The sequence below is a fragment of the Panthera tigris genome, chromosome E2 (genome assembly GCF_018350195.1).
Source record: "Panthera tigris isolate Pti1 chromosome E2, P.tigris_Pti1_mat1.1, whole genome shotgun sequence".
In the NCBI taxonomy this organism is placed as follows: Eukaryota; Metazoa; Chordata; class Mammalia; order Carnivora; family Felidae; genus Panthera; species Panthera tigris.
Genome location: NC_056674.1, coordinates 48,329,850 through 48,352,210, shown reverse-complemented (window position 1 = coordinate 48,352,210; position 22,361 = coordinate 48,329,850). Strand labels below are relative to the sequence as shown.

At 43.0% G+C, this 22,361-nt stretch overlaps 1 protein-coding gene across 4 annotated transcripts in view; it reads left to right on the top strand.

The window, feature by feature from the left end:
- Positions 1-22,361, top strand: part of IL34 (interleukin 34) — an 85,318-nt gene that overhangs the window by 4,727 nt on the left and 58,230 nt on the right. Inside the window, exons 2-3 of one of the 4 annotated variants that reach the window (XM_042968711.1) lie at positions 1,707-1,756; positions 4,456-4,527. The gene's annotated coding sequence lies outside the window, so the exon portion shown is untranslated. Of the gene's footprint in view, positions 1-1,706; positions 1,757-4,088; positions 4,528-22,361 lie in introns of those variants that run through there. The other 3 variants (XM_042968713.1, XM_015542713.2, XM_007074894.2) reach the window with 3 other exon arrangements.

Genomic DNA, 22,361 nt, shown 5'->3' with positions numbered 1-22,361 from the left:
TGTTGCAAATGGCAAGATTTAATTCTTGTTTATGGCTGAGTAATATTCCATAGTATACATATACCACATCTTTATCATTCGTCTGTTAATGGATGTTTGGCTTGCATCTGTATCTTGGTTACTGTAAATAATGCTGCAGTAAACAGTAGGGGTGCATGTATCTTTTTGCCCGTGCTTTAATTGGATTATTTGTTTGCTGTTGAGTTGTATGAGTTCTTTATATATTTTGGATGCTAACCCCTTATGTAGATAACATGGTTTGCAAATAATTTTTCCCATCCTTTTGGTTGTCTTTTTACTTTGTTGATTTTTTTCTTTCTGTGCAGATGCTTTTTAATTTGATGTAGTCTCACTTATTTTTTGTTTTGTTGCTTGTGGGTTAGGTGTTATATCCAGGAGTTGTCACCATTGAGTTTCCTTTGCCTATCCATAAATTTGCTTGTTGTCTGCAAGCATAATTTCTGGATCACAGGCACAAGGAATTAGGCTTGAATATGTTGAGCTCAGGAATTTTGTCTAGTTCATAGCTGTTGCTCCAGAATGTACAAAATGTGTTTAATATATACTTGGTGACGGGATGAGGCTAAATTACAAATCCCATCTATGTAGGCATTAAGGGGGGGCTAATGAACTCTTTTGATTTAACTGAGCAGCCAGGTAAATGGGGACCTCTGTGTGTAGCCTTGCAAAATACATCAGAGTCTGCCATGTAGTTCTGAAGGGATAATGTCAAGACCCTGAGGCATTTGCCCTTAGGTACTAGGATCACTCTCATCTTGCTGCTCTGTTAAGTCCCTGCAACTTGAGTCTAAGAAAGACTGAAAAGTTTTCAGCTGCCTCATCTTTCCCTGACCTCACGGGTAGGGGTTCTGCAGATGTTGTTTCCTTTGGAAGATCTCTTGCCAAGAATAGCATTCCTTGGGGGGAGAGGGTTCAAATTGGACTATGGCTGGAATGTTGCTTTTCTTGGTTTTTTTGAACGTATTGCTAGCAAGACTGCTGTGGCTGGGAAAGGCTGTTGGAGTTCACTTCTCTCATGGGGAGAGTGCTGGTCACCAGAATGTGTGTTGCTCCCGTGATGCAGCCTCTCTTGAGTTTCTCATCAGTGGGAAGCCAGAAATGTTGGGAGCATTCTTCAGATGTGATCAACTTGGCTTTCAATTTTTAAAAAATATTTATAAATTCTGTTTCTATTTAAAGTAGAAATGACATGTGTTTGCCTGAGTCATCTACTTGCTCATTTGCATATGGAATATTGTGTGTGAATATTTTATTGTACCTTTAAAATACATTCAAGGGCTATATCAAGAGCTCAGAAGAACCGTCTCTGCTGCTGAAGTCAAACCTTATCCAAAAAAATTAACAGGTGAGGGCCAGATGGCTTACTCTTGGTTACGTGGTAGGGAGGTTAGTGAACATCTGTAGTCAGTGGCTGATTTACATGTGGCGATCTGATAGCCCAGTGTGTGGGGTTTATGCGAAGTTGAGTGACCTGAAATCCACAGGTACGTACTACAGAGCAGTCAGAAGAGTCCTCTTCACCAGTCCATAAGCGCATGGCCAGCTGTTTCTGTACAAGCTTGAAAACCAGCATCAGAAGACATGACCAAAAAAAAGACACAGCCAACTCACTGTAAGATACTGCTATAAATTTATTTATTCCACCAGTATTTACCAAGCACCTACTATGTGCCACCTCTTTGCAGGTCTGCTCTGTACCCAGAAGTTGAAGAGTTTTTATAACCTGTCAGTTTTGGTGAGTTTGCCAAAGAACCTTGTGACAAGTTTCTGAAGAGCTTCAGTCTCTGTCTCTGGTCTCCTCAGATAAAATAGGCATAGCCTTGTGACTTCTGGGAAAAGTCAGAAGATCCCAACTCTGAAAAATGAGGAGGTGGAGGGTGGGCAGCCAAACATTTCTGGTACAGAAACAGAAGAAAACCTGTATTAGCATCATCTGAGTTCGTCAGAATAGGTTGCTGGATTTTACCCCCAGATTTAAAAAAAAAAAAAATTTTTTTTTAATGTTTATTTTTGAGAGAGAGACTGTGTGAGCAGGAGAAGGACAGGGAGAGGGAGACAAAGAATCTGAAGCAGGCTCCAGGCTCTGAGCTGTCAGCACAGAGCCTGAACGCAAGGCTCGAACTCATGAACCTCTTAATCTCTGCTGTTATCTAGGCAACTGTATATTTCACAGTCTGGTGGTCATCAGACGTGGAAATCATTAGGTTGGGTGGGTAATGAGGGAACATTGTTTCCTGTTCAACATGAAGCCAAATAAATAAATAGACCAAGATTGTAAATTCCAGTTTGGGTACAAAAGGCTGGGAGACTGAATTTGAAGTAGCTCGAGGCTCCTGTTAGCACCACCCAACCCCACCTTCACCCTCCAAATCCAGAATCTGTTAATACCCAGTGGGTTTTGTCGTAATCCCAGAGGCAAATCCATCTCTGTTCCCTACCTGTAACTCTGCCTTCTAAAGCCTGGTCCTCACATTTTTCAGTTTGCAGGCCTACCCAGCAGAACGTGTTCCTTCTTCTGATAGCAAACAAAATGTCAGTGAATGGGAGTTGCTTTGAATTAGCTCATTTGGGAAGTTTTCACACATTTAATAATTTGAGGCCATAAAAAGACAAGATGGTCAAGAGAAGCATCAACATTTACTGTGGGTTATCAGGGCCTAGTGCGGTTAAACACAAGGCAGGCTGGGGAACCTCTAACCTTTAAGGAGCTGATGCTGCAGCTAGAGGAAGGCCGCTTCACCATGGAAAGCAGAATCAAGATCCTGCCTGCCAAATGCCAAGCAGGAGGTCAGGAGCAAAGGCTAGAGAAAGAGGCCTGAACAGAGTCCTGTGACCTGGGTTCACCAGTCTCTGAGCATGGTCTCAGTTTCCTGTCTGTAAAGTATAATAAAACCAACCTTCAGGGGTTATGGTAATAGCAAAGTGCTTTTGCTGAGCTTCCAGGGGATCTGAGGAGGCATGGCCACTGAACTTGGGTCTAGAAGCCTGGGGAGCCTAGAGCCATCTCCATCTTGAACTACAGTCTTATGTGCAATGCTTTGAAAGGAAGGGACATCATTCCAAGCCAAGGAATCCCAGAGAGGGCACAGTGGAGTTAATTCAGGCTTCTATGAGGCTCGAGTGAGGTCCTGTGGCTAGACCCCATCATCTCCACTCTGTCCTGCCCTCCCAGCAGGCCACCTGACTGGTATGAATCAACTTGGCATAGTTCTGCCAAGGCCTTGTAGAGGGTGTGGTCAGAGTAGCCATAGCATTAGGGATGAAGGTGGGTAGTTAGCCAAGTGCATTCCAGTATGGGCCTTGTCCTGCTGAAAGTTCAGGGCCAAACCAGGAATCCAGTTTTGTCAACCCAATTGAGAAATCATTTGAACAGCTACTCGTACCAGGCATTGACATTCGGAATAAGACATACTAACATCTTTTAGGGTAGCATTTCTCAAATGAGATGCTATGGAATCCTAGATGTTAAGGGGCCCCTTAATAAAGATTCTGTGCTCACGTTCAGAGAAACTACAAATTATTGTCTTGGATAGTTTGATGCTTTGAACACAGTCCTTTCCCCTGTCCCCTGATTCCTGCTTGTAATGTCCACTGGTGGAGGAGCTAAAGGATCCCTTGGGGGGTTGTCCCATCCCTAACTACTAAATCAGGGAGCTGGCTGTGAACACTAGGTGGAGATGGAGCTGCCCCACTGGTGCCCACAGAATTCTGCTGGGCAGAGCCATTCTCCGCTTTCGGTCTGACTCAGGCAAAGTGAAAGTACCCTTATTCTTGGAGATGGGGCTGAGTAAAGGGCTTCACTTCTGTGTCCTCAGGAACTCCCTGTGCTGTGTGTACTACCATGAGTTACACCAGAACAGTTGTGTCGGGAAGCCCTAGCTGTGTGATCTTAGGTTAGACACTTCATCTCTCTGGGCTCATATCTCCCATCTGTAGACTGGGTAATTGATTCTTTCTCAACACTGGTGATGTTTATCAAAGGCCTTTTCTCCCTCTGTTTGTTGCTTCTGCCTACACATGCACTCCAGTCACTACCACATCACCCAGTTTTATTAAGTTTTGTAAGAAGAAGTGTTTTTTTTTTTTTTTTTTTAATCAGAGTAAATGTGTTCTGGAGAGGAGCTGGGGCAGGCCCAACCCTCCTGGGAGCCAAAACTTGATGTGGGGACTCCTGACATTAATATGCCAGGCGCCATCAGTCAGGAAACAGTTCCTGGCTGTTCCTCTGGGTTTGTGGCCCCCTCCTATCCGCACTCCCAAGGCAGGCTGGGGACACGTGGCCCTGCCCCGCCCTTGCTGGCTTCAGTTTCTCAATCGGGAGCGAGAAGCGGCAGTGGCCTGCTTTCCCCGCCCTTCCCATCAGTCGGGAAGCCGGATTGTGGGCTGGGGGAAGCAGCAACCTCTCACCTGGCACCCTCTGCCTCCTGCTCCTAGGCACTTGCTCCTACCCTCGAGCCCCTTAAAATCAGAAAAGCCCGAGAAGACCGCGTCCTCCTGGGTGAACAGGTAAGAAGGCATTCATTTTTTTTCTCACGTGGTTTTCTTTTTCTGACTTCACCTCAACTTAGCTGCTGCTTTCACAGATCACAGCAAGAGGGATTTGAGAAAGACTTGAAAAAGTCCCACCCAAAAAGCTGTGAACTGTTTCTCTGAAATGGTGTGAATTCTCTGCTCTGTATTTCTTTAGACTTGCAGGAAAAAAGATCCAAATAACCATAAAGCAAGTTACTTCTCTCTGTTCGCTTCTGAGTTTTGTAAATCAACAGAGCCACATTTTTAAGTGGTTGTGGGTTACTGGGGTCTGCTCCAGTGCATATTGCTTTAGGTCTTTAGATTTTTATGTACCATGCATGAATTATGTGTGCGAATTACCTTATCAAAAATTAATTGATTTAAAAGAAGGGGGAGAAATGGCATGAGTGAGCCTTCCTCGTTTGGATGGTATTCTGAAATGAAAATGAGTTCTTTTATTCTTTGCATTTATTTTAAATTTGCAAAAACCAGCTAACTACTTGTCATTTTAAAGGTATGTCATTTTAAAGGTATGTGGTATTCGCTACATTAACAAACCCATCCCAGCATAGGCAGCCTTTACCCCTCATTTGTGAAGTTGGGTTGCTTCCAGGTGTTTTGCAATTAGTATTTTGACTTTTATGGGTAATCCTGTGAAAATAACTTTTTCTGTTTTTTTTTTTTTTAGATTCCCCCCCCACCCCCTTCTTGGAGTTTATTCTCCATCAAGAATGAATACTGGGGGCAATGGCAAGAACGTTTTTGTAGCTCAGTTCATGTTACATATGCAGGTCAGCTCACTCAAGAATTATGTGACTAATTCCTAATTTCCAGAACCATGATGGTATGAGGGGGTGGGTGAGGAACTTGTTTTCTCTGAGGATTTTGCAGGAAGGAGGCAGTCTGCATAGTGGTTAAGACTTGACCTTTGAAAGCAGGCAAGCCTGGGTGTGTATGCATAGCTGCCTGACCTTGAACTCTCACTTAATAATTGTGCCTCAATTAGTTCTCATGCAAAATAGAGATTATAAAACTTCTTGGTGATACAGGATTTTTAAGGCACTTGGCACAATGTCTGGCACTTATTAAGCACCCTTGGAAGACTCTTCAAGCCTGGGGCTTTCCCTGGGTCATTATACTAACTGGGCAGAATTGATAAAGTCCTCTCAAGGGCATCTTCTTGACTCCCTCTTACCCAGCCCCACTGTAACTGGAGTGAAAGTCTTCTCCCCTGCTACAGGATTTTATTGACTTAGGCCCCTATCTTTGCTGAGGCTGGAGGGCTGTATGTAAGAGGACAGCAGGTCAGGTGAACCTCTTTCTGAAGGATCCCCAGACTCTTGGTCTCCTCCTGCCACCTGATCTAGATGTCACCCTTCCATCTCCCAGCCACCTTTGTCAAAGTGCAGGTTTACAGGATCCCTGGACAGAGCGGAGAATTCCCCAGAAGTCTAGGGACACACCTTCTGTTCTCTAGTCTAGTAAGTTATTGGGAGGCCACCTATGAGGCTCAGTGGAATAAGGCTGGTCAGACTGGGTTCCAATCCTGGCTGTGGACAGTCATTGGACTTCTGAGCATCAGTGTCTTCATCTATAAAATCAAAATGTTAATGCCTTTGCCATAGAATTACATGAGAAAACATAGGTAAGGTGTTTGGCACATAGGGGTCCATTATTGTGGAAGGTCAAACCCATGCTCCAGAGCTTTTGGGAAGATACCAGAATTAGCCATAAAAGACAGGCAGAAGACTCATGTGCTAATTTTCTTGGTCAGCAGTCGTTTATTGTGCCATGGTGCTGGAAACTGGGGTGAGATGCATAAGACAAGTTCCATGCATGTGAAACAGGCACACAGCTCGTCTCACAGGAGCAGAGGAGACTGGGACTGGGACAACTCCCTGCTTAAGAAGGAAGAAAAGTCTATTAGGCAGAAATGGGACAAAGCTGAATTTGGGGCAGGAGGTGGGGTAGGGGGCAGTTCAGGAGGCTGCAGGACTGGGAGAGTGGGATAGATGAGAGGAGTCAGCGGGGACCAAATTTTGAAGGTCAAGTGGGAATTTGGACTTTATCTCAATGATGTGGGGTTTTAAGCAGGGTTGGGGATGCCTTTCTGGCAGCTTTAGGGGATGGTATTAGAGGCCTGATATGGACCCAGCCTTCCACCCCATCTCAAAGGCTTTAATGGTACCCCAAATAAATAAATGCACACAGTGGAATTCTTAGGATAGGTTCAGTGTGGGGGATCCTGGCCTGAAAGTTGGGGTGCTGGGTTCTGGGGTTCTCATCCCAGAGTGGGTGGTCTCCTCTTCTGCCTCAGTTGAGGGTTCAGGGCCGTTAGGTTTCCTATAGCTCTTTCCTTCTGGAGGTCTGCAAAATGTCTTTGGAAGCTGAAGTTACCCACTCCACCCCACCCCACCTCCCAGACAGTACTGTCTGGTGGCTGTCCCTGTCCCAACCTTGGAAGAGGCATTTTTTTTGAAATGGGCAATATGGGGGGCACCTGCATGGCTCAGTTGGTTGAGTGTCTGACTTTGGCTTAGGTCATGATCTGACAGTTTGTGGGTTCGACCCCCGCATCTGTGCTGACAGCGCTGAACTTGGAGCCTGCTTCAGATTCTGTGTCTCCCTCTCTCTGCATCCCCCTACTCATGCTCTGTCTCTCAAAAATAAATAAATGTTAAAAAAAAGAAAGAAAGAAAGAAATGGGCAATATGGCCCTTTAACCCAGGAGACTCCACTGAGGTCTGGGAACTGTGGCCTCCAGCCCTGCAACAATCCCAGGGGAGTTCTGGTCTCTGGCTGTCTTACACACTTATGCATGAGGGCTCTGTCCCATGATTAGGGGGTGGTGTCCCCTGGGAACTGAGCTGCATGAACCTATGTCCTGGGAACCTATGTCCTGGGCTTCCCAGGAGCTGTTAGGAGACTCCTTTCTGTGTATCCCAGCCAGGAAGGGCGAATGGCCGCACCTGGAGAACTTTCAATTTTTCCACGTCCTCACCAACATGTTATTTTCTGCATTTTGATAGTAATGATCTTAATGGGTATGGGGTGGTATTTCATCATGGTTTTGATGTGCATTTCCCTAGTGATTAGTGATGCTGAGTATCTTTTCACATACCTGTTCTCCATTTGTATATCTTCGGAGAAATATTTGTTTATATTCTGTGTCCATTTTTTTTTAGTCAGGTTATTTGATTTTTTGTTGAGTTGTAGGAGTTTTTTTTTTTTTTAATTTTTTTTTTAACATTTATTTATTTTTGAGACAGAGAGAGACAGAGCATGAACAGGAGAGGGTCAGAGAGAGGGAGACACAGAATCTGAAACAGGCTCCAGGCTCTGAGCCATCAGCCCAGAGCCCGACGCGGGGCCCGAACTCACGGACCGCGAGATCGTGACCTGAGCCGAAGTCGGACACTTAACCGACTGAGCCACCCAGGCGCCCCAGAGTTGTAGGAGTTTTTATATATTCTGGATATTAACTCCTTATCACGTTTGTATATATGTTTTCATTCCATAGGTTGCCTTTTCACTCTTGACTGTATCCTTTGATGCACAAAAGTTTTCAATTTTGATATAGTCCCATTTATCCTATTTTTGCTTTTGTTGCCCATGCTTTTGTTGCCATATCAAAGAAATAATTGCTAAGTCCAGTGTCACAAAGCTTTTTACCTGTATTTTTTTCTATGAGTTTTATAGTTTTGGATCTTGTATCTTTACAAGCATTTTAATAACTTCATTGTTTTTATCACATGTTTACTGGGGAAAATGCTGACGTTCAGAAAAGCACAGGAAGGAAAGAAAATCCCAATCCCACCCCCCACCCCACCCCCCCCAGACATAACCATTCTCTAATATTTTACTGGGAAACTCTCCAGACAATGCCTTTATTGCTTTCCAGCTGTAACCTGCACATGAACCACCTGGGGATTTTGTTAAATTCTGATTCCTGAAAGCCCGAGGTGGGCCCCAGTCTATATTTCTAACAAGCTCTTAGGTGATGCTATTGCTACTGATCAGGAAACCATACCTAGCTATATACACACACACAGCTCTGTGTCCTATGGGATCATCTATACCTGATTTTCTCATAACCTGTGTTTTCCCACCACTCAACATTTATTGCCATGGAAATGCTGATAAATACAGAGCTCCATTATAATTTATAGTGGCCATATGATCTTCCATTTTGTGGTAGGATGCTAACTCAACTAGTCCCCTTCAGGGTGCTATGAAATTATCATTGTTATAAATAGTGTAGTAGCAAACATCTGTGTGACCATGTCTTTGTTTACCTGAAGGAATTATTATTACTTTGTGGTGTTTTTTTTTTTTTAAGTTTTATTTAAGTAATTTCTACACCCCAGTTGGGCTGAAACTCACAGCTCCAAGATCAAGAGTTGCATACTCTTCCTACTGAGCCAGCCAGGCACCCCTTATTTATTTGTTTTTCTAAGAAGAAGACCAGAACTAATGCATTCAAATGTGTTACTCCTCAAAGGAGTCACCTGGATCCTTAATCTCAAGGCTCTGCCAGTCCCCCATTGGTGGAGGGCAGACCAGTGTAGGAGAGAGGCGGGATAGGTGAAGCATGGGGGTGGGACAGGCAAGAGTGTGGGAGGAGGCAGTGGTGCTAGCACAGTTGCACACAGTCGTCAGCCTGGAATTATGGATCTAGTGATCATTTAGTACCCACAGCTCCCTGCCAGCTTTGACTTAGTCTTCCTGATTTTACAGAGGAAGAAACAGGTGTAGGGGAATACTAGCTTGTCCATGGTCACGTAGGTGCAATGTGGCACCACTGCTGGGGATGTACCAGGCTCTGTGTCTGAATGTTAGTTGCCTGGCCCTTCCTGGAGGCTCTACCCTGCCCTCTAGCCACTGTGGTTCTGGTCCCACTGCACCGGAGACTCTCAAGAGCGCTGCCTGGGTGCCTCTCCAGGCCCTCACCCCCTGCCCTCCCATCTGGGTCCTGTCGAGCAGGCCTTGAACCTCACTCTCTCCTGCAGCCAGACCAGCATGAGAGGGAACCCCCCAGAAGAGACCTCCCTGCCAAAGGCTCCATGGGCCGTGCAGGGTAAGGCTTTTGTTAGACGCTAATTTTAGAGTCTCCTGGGCCTGGGAGATCCAGGGGGCCGGGGTGTGGGCCTGGGGTGTCTTCCAGATCACTGCCTCCTCCCTAGCCAGGCTCTGAACAGAGCTCTGAGGACTGGAGGCCCCAGGGTAATCACTGACCAGTTGTACAGTAAGGATTTACTGGGATGGGGCCTGTTGAGAGTATCAGACAGTTGCAGATGGCCCTGAACTTGAATCCCAGCTCTGCCACGTGCTCTCTGTGGGACTGTGGTCAAGTCACAGTACCTCTCCAATCCCACATCATTCCTCAACTGTAAAGTCGGATAAAAATAGGCTCTCCTTATAGGTCTCATAAGCTTTAGGATGGCCACCATTAAAAAACAAAAACAAAAAATAAGTGAGGGCAGGGATGCAGAAAAATTGGAACGCTTGTGCTCTGTTAGTGGGATTGTAAAATGGTACAGATGCTATGGAAAACAGTTTGGGAGTTTCTCGAAAAACTAAAAAAAGAAATATCCTATGATCCAGCAATCTCAGTTCTGGTATATACCCAAAAGAATTGAAAGCTGGGTCTTGAAGAGATAGTACACCCATGTTTATAGCAGTATTGTTTGCAGTAGCCAAAAGGTAGAAGCAACTCAGGTGTCCATCGGCAGAAGAATGGATAAACTAAGTGTATGTATACATGCAATGGAATATTTCTCAGCCTTAAGTGGAAGGAAATGCTGACACATGCTTCAACATGGATGAACCTTGAGGATGTTATGCTAAGTGAAATGAGCCAGACAAAGACAAATACTGTACGATTCCACTTATATGAGGCACTTAGTGTTGTCAAAATTATGGAAACAGAAAGTAGAGTGCTGGTTGCCAGGAACTAGAGGGAGGAATGGGGAGTTATTATTTCATGGGTATAGAGTTTCACTTTTGCAAGATGAAAAGAGTTCTGCAGAAGGAGGTAGGGATGGATGCATAACCATGTGAATGTATTTAATATCAGGGCACTGTACACTTAGAAATGGTTACGATTTTATATTTTATGTGTGTTTTACCACAATTTTAAAAAAACGAATGTTGGGGCGCCTGGGTGGCGCGGTCGGTTGGGCGTCCGACTTCAGCCAGGTCACGATCTCGCGGTCCGTGAGTTCGAGCCCCGCGTCCGGCTCTGGGCTGATGGCTCGGAGCCTGGAGCCTGCTTCCGATTCTGTGTCTCCCTCTCTCTCTGCCCCTCCCCCGTTCATGCTCTGTGTCTCTCTCTGTCCCAAAAATAAATAAAAAACGTTGAAAAAAAAATTAAAAAAAAAAAAAAAAAAAAAAAAAAACCGAATGTTAATTTTTACAGGAAGAGACAGGGTGTGGGCAGGGGAGGGGCAGAGAGAGATGGGGACACAGAATCCAAAGCAGGCTCCAGGCTCTTGAGTACAGAGCCTGACGCGGGGCTTGAACTCACAAACTGTGAGATCATGACTGGAGCCAAAGTTGGATGCTTAACTGACTGAGCCACCCAGGTGCCCCCACAATTTTTAAAATTGGGAAAAAGCTAGTACATGCCTCATAGGGGTTTTGTGAGGCAATTTATGAGAACTATTAGTGTGCGGTCTAGGGACATCCAAGACTTTCTGCCTTATGGACCCAGTTGTTGGAGATATGTATGTGTGTTCTTGTGGGGAGTGCAATTCTGCACGAGATGCTCAGTGTGCTCAGTTCCGGGGAGACTTCCTGGAGGACTTTCTATGCTCAGGGTGATCCTAGCGTTTGTGGGATGGGTGGATTCCAGACATTGGAAAGTCCCTGGCAGAAAAATCACTTCCACTAAAGGGCAGTTTGCAGGGAGGCAATTTCAGCCCCACCTAGAGGACGTGTGATCAGAGCTATCCAAATGTGGAGCACTCCCCATTAGTGGAGGCATGTAAGGAGAGACTTGGCAAGCTGGAGAGGAGACTCCTACATGAGGCAGTGGCAGAGGCAGAGTCTCTCCTAGGCTTTGTGCCTCTCTCATGTGATCCAGTCCAGTCTAGTTACATATAACAGGTCTATGTGAAGGTGGGACCCAAGTCAGAGGGAGGGAGGGAGCAGGCAGGCGGGAAGACTTGCTTCCAGCCCTCCCCTAAATGACAGTAATAATAGCTGCTGCTGTTTACTGTGGGCAAGCCCTGTGTTAAATGCTGAACCGGGCTTGATCTCAAATTCTCACCACAACGCTGTGCAGTGGGTGCTCCAATATCCCCATTTTATAGTTGGGAACTGAGGCCCAGGGTTTAAGTCACCTGTTCAAGGTTGCCAGTAGATGCTGGAGCTGGGATTTAAACCTCGACAATCTGGCTTCAGCCCTCTATGCTGGGTGGAAATCTACAAAACCTACGTGCCACAAGTTGGCCTCTACCTACCCTGCTGCACCTGGCTGACAGTTCCTGGGCCCTGACAGTCTCACAGGTATGGATTCAGCAGCCACCACCTCTTCTTGCCGGGTGAATCAGCACTTTACCCTCCCTCTGGCTGGCTTCTTTGTGGAGCCAGGCCCAGCTTGCCTGGGTCCCCAGGGTCCAAGGATAATACCATGCAGACAACATTCGCCTTGATTGGGAGCCAGGCTCTATGTTGCTCAATGCCCCCCTTCTTCCATTAAATGAGACCCTCCTTAAAAACTCTCTTCCAGAGCTTAAAGTCTTTCTCATGGCTCTTGCGTACATTTTGCTTTTTTGCAGCAGTGTTTTTTCCAGCCTAGCTCTCTTGGTGCCAAGACCTTGTCCACATGATTCAGTTTGTTCAAGTTCCCAGTCCAGTACCCACAAGGCAATAAATTCTGTCCCTAATGGTGGCAATGTGGTGCCTTCCTCTGTCCTCACAGCTAAGTAAGATTACAGAGGAAGCCTTAGCAGGGATGGTGATTTATCTAGAATTGACCCATTTGGCTGGGGTGGCATTCATACCTTATGAAGGCACAGGGAGCTACTAAGGACATCTCTGTGCCAGGCAGGTTGCTAAGCTCTCCCTGAATTCATACAGTACCTGGGAGATAAAGGGCTGTGTCATTCCCATGTTAGAGATGAGGAGACTGAGGATCAGAGAGGTTAAAGCATGTGTTGAGAAGCCAAGATTTTTGCCTCTCTATGCTACTGCCCTTGAGGCTCTGTGTCAGTTGTTGATCTGATAGCAGTATGAGTTCCACTCACTGCCGGGTAGAATAACTACATTTAAGCTTTCTCTCCCACAGCTGCCTGGGGAGTGAGCCTTGGTAGTGCTATTTTATAGATGAAGAGGGTGATTAGGGACTTCCCAGGGAACCATAGGGGAAGGGGCACACCAGGGATGAGTGGTGGTCCTTTTGACCCCCTCCCCCCCTTGCTCTACAAGTACCTTGTCAACTCCACCACACTGGATTGCAGTCAATGTGGCCCCCCTGCTTGCCTCCTTGGAGGAGCTGTCCCAGGCCCCAGTGAAGCTGTGATTCACAGACGCCAGCAGACCAGCTGGCCCGGTGGAGGCTGGGCTGGGGCCAGGTACTTTCCAGTGTCTTTCCACAGTTGGGAAACCTTTCTTGAATGACACTTCTGCAGAGGGTGCCTCCTGGTCCTCCCTGCCTTGGTTTCCCTCCTGGCCAAGAAAGGCCACTCCTCCCCTTTTCCCTGGAAATCACATAGGCAATGTAGTTTTTTTTCAATTAAATATAATTTGTCAAATTGGTTTCTGTACAACCCAGTGCTCATCCCAACAGGTGCCCTCCTCAATGCCCATCACCCACTTTCCCCTCTCCCTCACCCCCCATCAACCCTCAGTTTGTTCTCAGTATTTAAGAATCTCTTTATAGTTTGCCTCCCTCCCTCTCTGTAACCTCCCCGCCCCCAACCATGGTCTGCTGTTAAGTTTCTCCAGATCCACATAGGAGTGAAAACATACAGTATCGGTCTTTCTCTGCCTGATTTATTTCACTTAGCATAATACCTTCCAGTTCCATCCATGTTTCTGCAAATGGCCAGATTTCATTGTTTCTCATTGCCAAGTAGTATTCCATTGTATATATAAACCATATCTTTTTTATCCACTTGGCAATGTAATTTTTTAAATGTTTATTTTATTTATTTTTGAGAGAGTGAGCAGGGGAGGGGCAGAGGGAGGTGGGGACAGAGGATCTGAAGCAGGCACCATGCTGACAGCAGAGACCCCGATACAGGACTCTAACTCATGAACCATGAGATCATGACCTGAGCCCAAGTCGGACACTTAACCAACTGAGCCACCCGGGTGCCCTGGCAATGAAATTTTTGACTATCATATTGCAGTGACAAGAGTTCTGGAACTCTTAACCCAACCCTATAAGGCATGACTCTTAACCCCAGAGGAGGAAGCTGGGGCTGGTTCAGGATCTGGGACAAACCCTGGGCCTGCAAAGCCCTTAACATTGGCTAAGTTGGGGCACCTGGGTGGCTCAGTTGGTTAAGCCTCCTCTCTTGATTGTGGCTCAGGTCATGATCTCACAGTTAATGAATTTGAGCTCTGTTTTGGGCTCTGTGCTGACAGGGTGGAGCCTTCTTTGGATTCTCTCTTCCTCCCTCTTTGCTCCTTCCCCACTCACATGCTCTCTCACAGTAAACTTTTTTTTAAAAAAAGAAAGTACAGAGAGTTCGATAAAGCCATCCCACCCCAGATACATAGTATCTCTTGTTATTAGCATGTATTACTAGTGTGGTACATTTGTTATAATTGATATTGATAACATGATTATTAACTAAAGTTCATAATTACATGAGGGTTCCCTCTTGGTGTTGTACATTCTCTGGGTTTTGACAAATGTATAATGGCACTCTGACAATTGTGATATCCACAATTACAGTATCATACAGGATAGTTTCACTGCCTTACAAATCTTCTGTGCTCCACTTATTCTTCCCTCCCTCCCCACAACCCCTGACAACCACTGATCTTTTTACCATGTCTGTAGTTTTGCCTTTTCCAAAATGTCATGTAGTTAGAATCATACAGTATATAGCCTTTTTAGATTGGTTTCTTTCACTTAAACATACACACTTACAGGGGGTCACCTGGCTGGCTCAGTCTGTGGAATATGTGACTCTCGATGTCAGGTTTGTGAGTTCAAGCCTCATGTTGGACATAGGTTACATTAAAAGAAAAATGTTATGAAAAAACATGCCCCCACAATATTTTTCAGATGTTCTCGCTGGGGCACCCAGGTGGCTCATTCGGTTGAGCATCTGACTCTTGATTTCGGCTCAGGTCATGATCTGGCAGTTCATGGGTTTGAGGCCCGTGTCCATCTCAGTGCTGACAGTGTGGGCCCTGCTTGGGATTCTTTCTCTCTTCCTCTCTCTCTCCCCTGCTCTCTCTCAAAATAGATAAATAAACTATATAAATATCTATATATCTATATCTATATCTATATCTCGTGACTTTCTGCCCCTGACATGGAATAGCTCTTCATTTATTTAGGTGTTCCTTGGTTTCTTTCATCATAGCTTTATAGTTTTCATTATATAGATCTTCTACATATTTTGTTTATACCAAACTATTTCATTGTTTTGGTCCTAACATAAGTGGTATTGTGTTTTTAATTTCAAATAGGTGATATATATGCACAGGAAAAAAAAATTCAAGAGGTATAGACTGGTTTACAGCTTCCTCTCTGTATCCTATTCTTTAGGCCTCTATTTTCAACTATCCAAAGACATTCACTGATGCTAGGTTCTTTTTTTTTTAATTTTTTTTTTTAATGTTTGTTTATTTTTGAGACAGAGAGAGACGGAGCATGAACAGGGGAGGGTCAGAGAGAGAGGGAGACACAGAATCCAAGGCAGGCTTCAGGCTCTGAGCTGTCAGCACAGAGCCTGATGCGGGGCTTGAACTCATGGATGGTGAGATCATGACCTGAGCCGAAGTCGGACGCTTAACTGACTGAGCCACCCAGGTGCCCCTGATGCTAGGTTCTTGTGGGTCTTTCTAGAAATTGTATGCACATATTCAAGCTCATATGAATATTTATTACTAATTCAACAAACATTCATGAGCATTTGCTATGGGGCAAGCACAGGAGCTGGGGCCAAGAACAAAAGGAAGCCCTGCTCTCATGGAGCTTATATTCCTTATAGTTGGTACCACCAACTATAAGAACTCTTCGTGGCAGGTATTATTATCTCTGTGGGAGGGCTGAGGGCCAAAGGAGGACTCTCTGGGACAACTAAATTCTCCAAGAGCCTAAGGAGAGAAGCTGGGTCCTGCCAAGAGCTAGGGGCAGGGCTGCTCAAGGCCAGAGGAAGCAGATTCTGGAAGGGAGGGCTTCTTGTCAAGGCAAATAGGTACAGATGAGGAGGAGGTGAGGAGGAAGCTTAAGGAAGCTGCTAGACCAGTCTGGCCAGAGTCCAAGTTCCAAGAACTTGGAAATCCTGTTTCCAGGTGGCTGCAGTAAAATTTTTTTAAAAAAATATTTATTTTTGAGAGAGAGACATAGTGTGAGTGGGTGAAGGACTGAGAGAGAAGGGGGGGAGACATAGAATCTGAAGTAGACTTTAGGCTCCAAGCTGTCAGCATAGAGCCCAATGTGGATCATCGACTCATGGACCTCGAGATCATTGACCTGAGCCTAAGTCAGCCACTTAACCGACAGCCACCCAGGCACCCTCGGTGGCTGCATTTTAATTCCTTAATTTTCTTTCCTCTCTAGCTTCTTAGACACATTCTTCTGGTGACCAGCCTAACTTTGTTTGGCTGACATGAAGAAAAAGGATTTTTATCCATATAGACACCAACACTGCCAGGGGAGTGGCCAGGGTGTCCCCAGAGGCACAGAAGGTCAGACAGGCCTGTGATGAAGAGCCAAAGAGAGGCAGTGGGCGGCTGAGGACTGATTATCTGAGTGGCAGCTCTTGGCCAAGTTGGCTTCCTCACTTGGGTCTCCCTGTCAGGTTGGAGGTAACATTTTTTATTTTTTATTTTTTAAAATTTACATCCAAATTAGTTACCATATAGTGCAACAATGATTTCAGGAGTAGATTCCTTAGTGCCCCTTACCCATTTAGCCCATCCCCCTTCCCACAACCCATCCAGTAACCCTCTGTTTGTTGTCTATATTTATGAGTCTCTTCTGTTTTGTCCCCCTCCCTGTTTTTATATTATTTTTGTTTCCCTTCACTTATGTTCCATCTATTTTGTCTCTTAAAGTCCTCATATGAGTGAAGTCATATGATTTTTGTTTTTCTGTGACTAATTTCACTTAGCATAATGCCCTCCAGTTCCATCCGTGTAGCTGGAAATGGCAAGATTTCATTCTTTTGATTGCTGAGTAATACTCCATTGTATATATATACCACATCTTCTTTATCCATTCATCCATCGATGGACATCTGGGCTCTTTCCATACTTTGGATATTGTTGATAGTGCTGCTATAAACATTGGGGTACATGTGTCCCTTCGAAACAGCACACCTGTATCCCGTGGATAAATGCCTAGTAGTGCAATTGCTGGGTCATAGGGTAGTTCGATTTTTAGTTTTTTGAGGAACCTCCATCCTGTTTTCCAGAGTGGCTGCACCAGCTTGCATTTCCACCAACAATGCAAAAGAGATCCTCTTTCTCCACATCCTCGCCAACATCTGTTGTTGCCTGAGTTGTTAATGTTAGCCATTCTGACAGGTGTGGGGTGGTATCTCATTGTGGTTTTGATTTGTATTTCCCTAATGATGACTGATGTTAAGCATTTTTTCATGTGTCTGTTAGCCATCTGGATGTCTTCCTTGGAGAAGTGTCTATTCATGTCTTTTGCCCATTTCTTCACTGGATTATTTGTTTTTTGGGTGTTGAGTTTGGTAAGTTCTTGATAGATTTTGGATACTAACCCTTTATCTCATATGTCATTTGCAAATATCTTCTCCCATTCTGTCAGTTGCCTTTTAGTTTTGCTGATTGTTTCCTTCACTGTGCAGAAGCTTTTTATTTTGATGAGGTCCCAGTGTTCATTTTTGCTTTCATTTCCCTTGCCTCCAGAGACGTGTTGAGTAAGAAGTTGCTGTGGCCAAGATCAAAGAGGTTTTTGCCTGCTTTCTCCTCGAGGATTTTGATGGCTTCCTGTCTTACATTGAGGTCTTTCATCCATTTTGAGTTTATTTTGTGTGTGTGGTGTAAGAAAGTGGTCCAGGTTCATTCTTCTGCATGTCGCTGTCCAGTTTTCCCAGCACCACTTGCTGAAGAGACTGTCTTTTTTCCATTGGATATTCTTTCCTGCTTTGTCAAAGATTAGTTGGCCATACGTTTGGGGGTCCATTTCTGGGTTCTCTATTCTGTTCCATTGATCTGAGTGTCTGTTCTTGTGCCAGTACCATACTGTCTTGATGATTACAGCTTTGTAGTATAGCTTGAAGTCCAGGATTGTGATGCTTCCTGCTTTGGTTTTCTTTTTCTGGCTATTCGGGGTCTTTTCTGGTTTCATACAAATTTTAGGATTGTTTGTTCTAGCTCTGTGAAAAATGCTGGTGTTATTTCGATAGGGATTGCATTGAATGTGTAGATTGCTTTGGGTAGTATCAACATTTTAACAATATTTCTTCTTCCTATCCAGGAGAATGGAATATTTTTCCATTTTTTTGTGTCTTCAATTTCTTTCATAAGTTTTCTATAGTTTTCAGTGTATAGATTTTTCACCTCTTTGGTTAGATTTATTCCTGGGTATTTTATGGGTTTTGGTGAAACTGTAAATGGGGTCGATTCCTTGATTTCTCTTTGTGTTGCTTCATTGTTGGTGTATAGGAATGCAACTGATTTCTGTGTGTTGATTTTATATCCTGCCACTTTGCTGAATTCATGAATCAATTCTAGCAGTTTTTTGGTGGAATCTTTTGGGTTTTCCATATAGAGTATCATGTCATCTGTGAAGAGTGAACGTTTGACCTCCTCCTGGTCAATTTAGATGCCTTTTATTTCTTTGTGTTGTCTGATTGCTGAGGCTAAGACTTCCAATACTATGTTGAATGACAGTGGCGAGAGTGGACATCCCTGTCTTGTTCCTGACCTTAGGGAGAAAGCTCTCAGTTTTTCCCCATTGAGGATGATATTAGCATTGGGTTGTTCATATATGGGTTTTTATGATCTTGAGGTATGATCCTTCTATCCCTGCTTTCTTGAGGGTTTTTAGCAAGAAAGAATGCTGTATTTTGTCAAATGCTTTCTCTGCGTCTATTGAGAGGATCATATGGTTCTTGTCCTTTCTTTCATTGATGTGATGAATCACGTCAATTGTTTTGCAGATATTCAACCAGCCCTGCATCCCAGGTATAAATCCCACTTGGTTGTGGTGAATAATTTTTTTAATGTATTGTTGGATCTGGTTGGCTAATATCTTGTTGAAGATTTTTGCATCCATGTTCATCAGGGAAATTGGTCTATAGTTCTCCTTTTTAGTGGGGTCTCTGTCTGGTTTTGGAATCAAGGTAATGCTGGCTTCATAGAAAGAGTTTGGAAGTTTTCCTTCCATTTCTATTTTTTGGAACAGCTTCAAGAGAATAGGTGTTAACTCTTCCTTAAATGTTTGGTAGAATTCCCCTGGAAAGCCATCTGGTCCTGGACTCCTGTTTTTTTGGCAGATTTTTGATTACTAATTCGATTTCCTTACTGGTTATGGGTATTTTCTATTTTCTATTTCTAAAGAAATTTCTAAAGAAATTTTCTATTTCTTCCTGTTTCAGTTTTGGTAGTGTATACGTTTCTAGGAATTTGTCCATTTCTTGCAGATTACCCATTTTATTGGCATATAATTGCTCATAATATTCTATTATTATTGTTTTTATTTCTGTTGTGTTGGTGGTGATCTCTCCTCTTTCATTCTTGATTTCATTTATTTGGGTCCTTTCCTTCTTCTTTTTGATCAAACTGGCTAGTGGTTTATCAATTTTGTTAATTCTTTCAAGGAACCAGCTTCTGGTTTCATTAATCTGTTCTGCTGTTTTTTTTGGTTTTGATAGCATTAATTTCTGCCCTAATCTTTATTATTTCCTGTCTTCTGCTGGCTTTGGGTTTTATTTGCTGTTCTTTTTCCAGCTCCTTAAGGCATAAGATTAGATTGTGTATCTGAGATCTTTCTTCCTTCTTTAGGAAGGCCTGGATTGCTATATACTTTCCTCTTATGACCGCCCTTGCTGCGTCCCAGAGGTTTTGGGTTGTGGTGTTATCATTTTCATTGACTTTCATATACTTTTTAATTTCCTCTTTAAGTGCTTGGTTAGCCCATTCATTCTTTAGTAGGATGTTCTTCAGTCTCCAAGTATTTGTTACCTTTCCAAATTTTTTCTTGTGGTTGATTTCAAGTTTCATAGCATTGTGGTCTGAAAATATGCACAGTATGATCTCGATCTTTTTGGACTTACTTAGGGCTGACTTGTGTCCCAGTATATGGTCTATTCTGGAGAACGTTCCATGTGCACTGGAGAAGAATGTGTATTCTGCTGCTTTATGGTGAAATGTTCTGAATATATCTGTTAAGTCCATCTGGTCCAGTGTGTCATTCAAAGTCATTGTTTCCTTGTTGATTTTTTGATTAGATGATCTGTCCATTGCTGTGTTGAAGTCTCCTACTGTTATTTATGGTATTACTATTGATGAGTTTCTTTATGTTTGTGATTAATTGATTTATATACTTGGGTGCTTCCATATTTGGGTGCTTCCACATTTGGCACATAAATGTTTACAATTGTTAGGTCTTCTTGGTCTGTAGACCCCTTGATTATTATATAATGTCCTTCTGCATCTCTTCATACAGTCTTTATTTTAAAGTCTAGATTGTCTGATATAAGTATGGCTATTCTGGCTTTCTTTTGTTAACCGTTAGCATGATCATTGGTTCTCCATCCCCTTATTTTCAATCTGAAGGTGTCTTTAGGTCTAAAGTGGGTCTCTTATAAACAGCATATAGATGGATCTTGTTTTCTTATCCATTCTGTTACCCTGTGTCTTTTGATCAGAGCATTGAGTCCATTGATGTTTAGAGTGAGTACTGAAAGATATGAATTTATTGCCATTATGATGCTTGTAGAGTTGGAGTTTCTGGTGGTATTCTCTGGTTCTTTCTAATCTTTTGTTGCTTTTGGTGTGTGTGTGTGTGTGTGTGTGTGTGTGTGTGTGTGTGTATACTTGCAGGGCTGGTTTAGTGGTCACAAACTCCTTTAATTTTTGTTTGTCTGGGAAACTTTTTATCTCTCCTTCTATTTTGAATGACAGCCTTGCTGAATAAAGAATTCTTGGCTGAATATTTTTCTGATTCAGCACACTGAATATATCCAGCCACTCCTTTCTGGCCTGCCAAGTTTCTGTGGATAGGTCTGCTGCAAACCTGATCTGTCTTCCCTTGTATGTTAGAGACTTTTTTTCCCTTGCTGCTTTCATGATTCTCTCCTTGCCTGAGTATTTTGTGAATTTGACTGTGATATGCCTTGTTGATGGTTGGTTTTTGTTGAATCTAATGGGAGTCCTCTGTGCTTCCTGGATTTTGATGTCTGTGTCTTTCCCCAGGGTAGAAAAGTTTTCCACTATGATTTGCTCACATAACCCTTCCACCCCTATCTCTCTCTCTTCCTCTTCTGGGACCCCTATGATTCTGATGTTGTTCCTTTTTAGTGAATCACTGATTTCTCTAATTCTTAAATCGTGCTCTTTTGCCTTAATCTCCCTCTTTTTTTCTGCTTCATTATTCTCTATAAGTTTGTCCTTTGTGTTGCTGATTCTCTGTTCTGCCTCATCCATCCTTGCCACTGATGCATCCATCCCTGACTACAGCTCAGTTAGAGCATTTTTAATTTCATTCTGGCTATTTTTACTTCTTTTATCTCTGCAGGAAGGGATTCTAATCTGTTTTCAACTCCAGTTAGTATACTTATTATCGTGATTCTAAATTCTGGTTCAGACATCTTGCTTGTATCTGTGTTGGTTAAATCCCTGGCTGTCATTTCTTCGTGCTCTTTCTTTTGGGGTGAATTCCTTTGTTTTGTACTTTTGAAGGGAGAAAGGAATTAATGAGGTAGAAAAATTGAAATTAAAAAAATTAAAATAAAAAAAATTAAAATTAAAAATTAAAAAAAACACACAAAAATCTAATAGATGATGCTAGATCCTAGGTGTGTTTTGGTCTGGGTGTTGAAAGTGGTTTGACAGATTAGAGGGAAAAAAAGGGGGGGAGAAAGGAAATTGTTTGAGATTTTGAAAAAACGAATACACTGAAATAGACTAAAATGAGATGATGGGAGTAAAAAAGAATTTGAAAAAATATACACAAAAATGAAGAATATAGTAGAAAAAAATTAAAGAACATTTTTTTTCAATATATGAAATTTATTGTCAAATTGGTTTCCATACAACACCCAGAAAGAAAAATATTTTTAATAAAAGTTAAAAATAAATATGAGGTTTTTCATTTTCTGTATTTAAGAAAAAAGAAAAGAAACGAAAAAGAAAAAACAAAAAAGAAAAAAAGAAAAAAAAAGAAATCATTTGAAAATTTGAAAAAGTGAATACACTGTAGTAGATTAAAATAAAATGATGGAAGTAAAATAGAATTTGAAAAAAATTTATATAAAAGCAAAAAATATAGTAATAAAAATTAAATGAAAATATTTTTAATAGACATTGAAAGTAAAAATGAAATTTTTCTCTTTCTGCATTCAAGAAAAAGAAAAGAAACAAGAGAAAAAAGAAAAAGAAAGAAAAAAAGGAAATTGTTTGAAAATTTGAAAAGGTGAGTACACTGAAATAGACTAAAATAA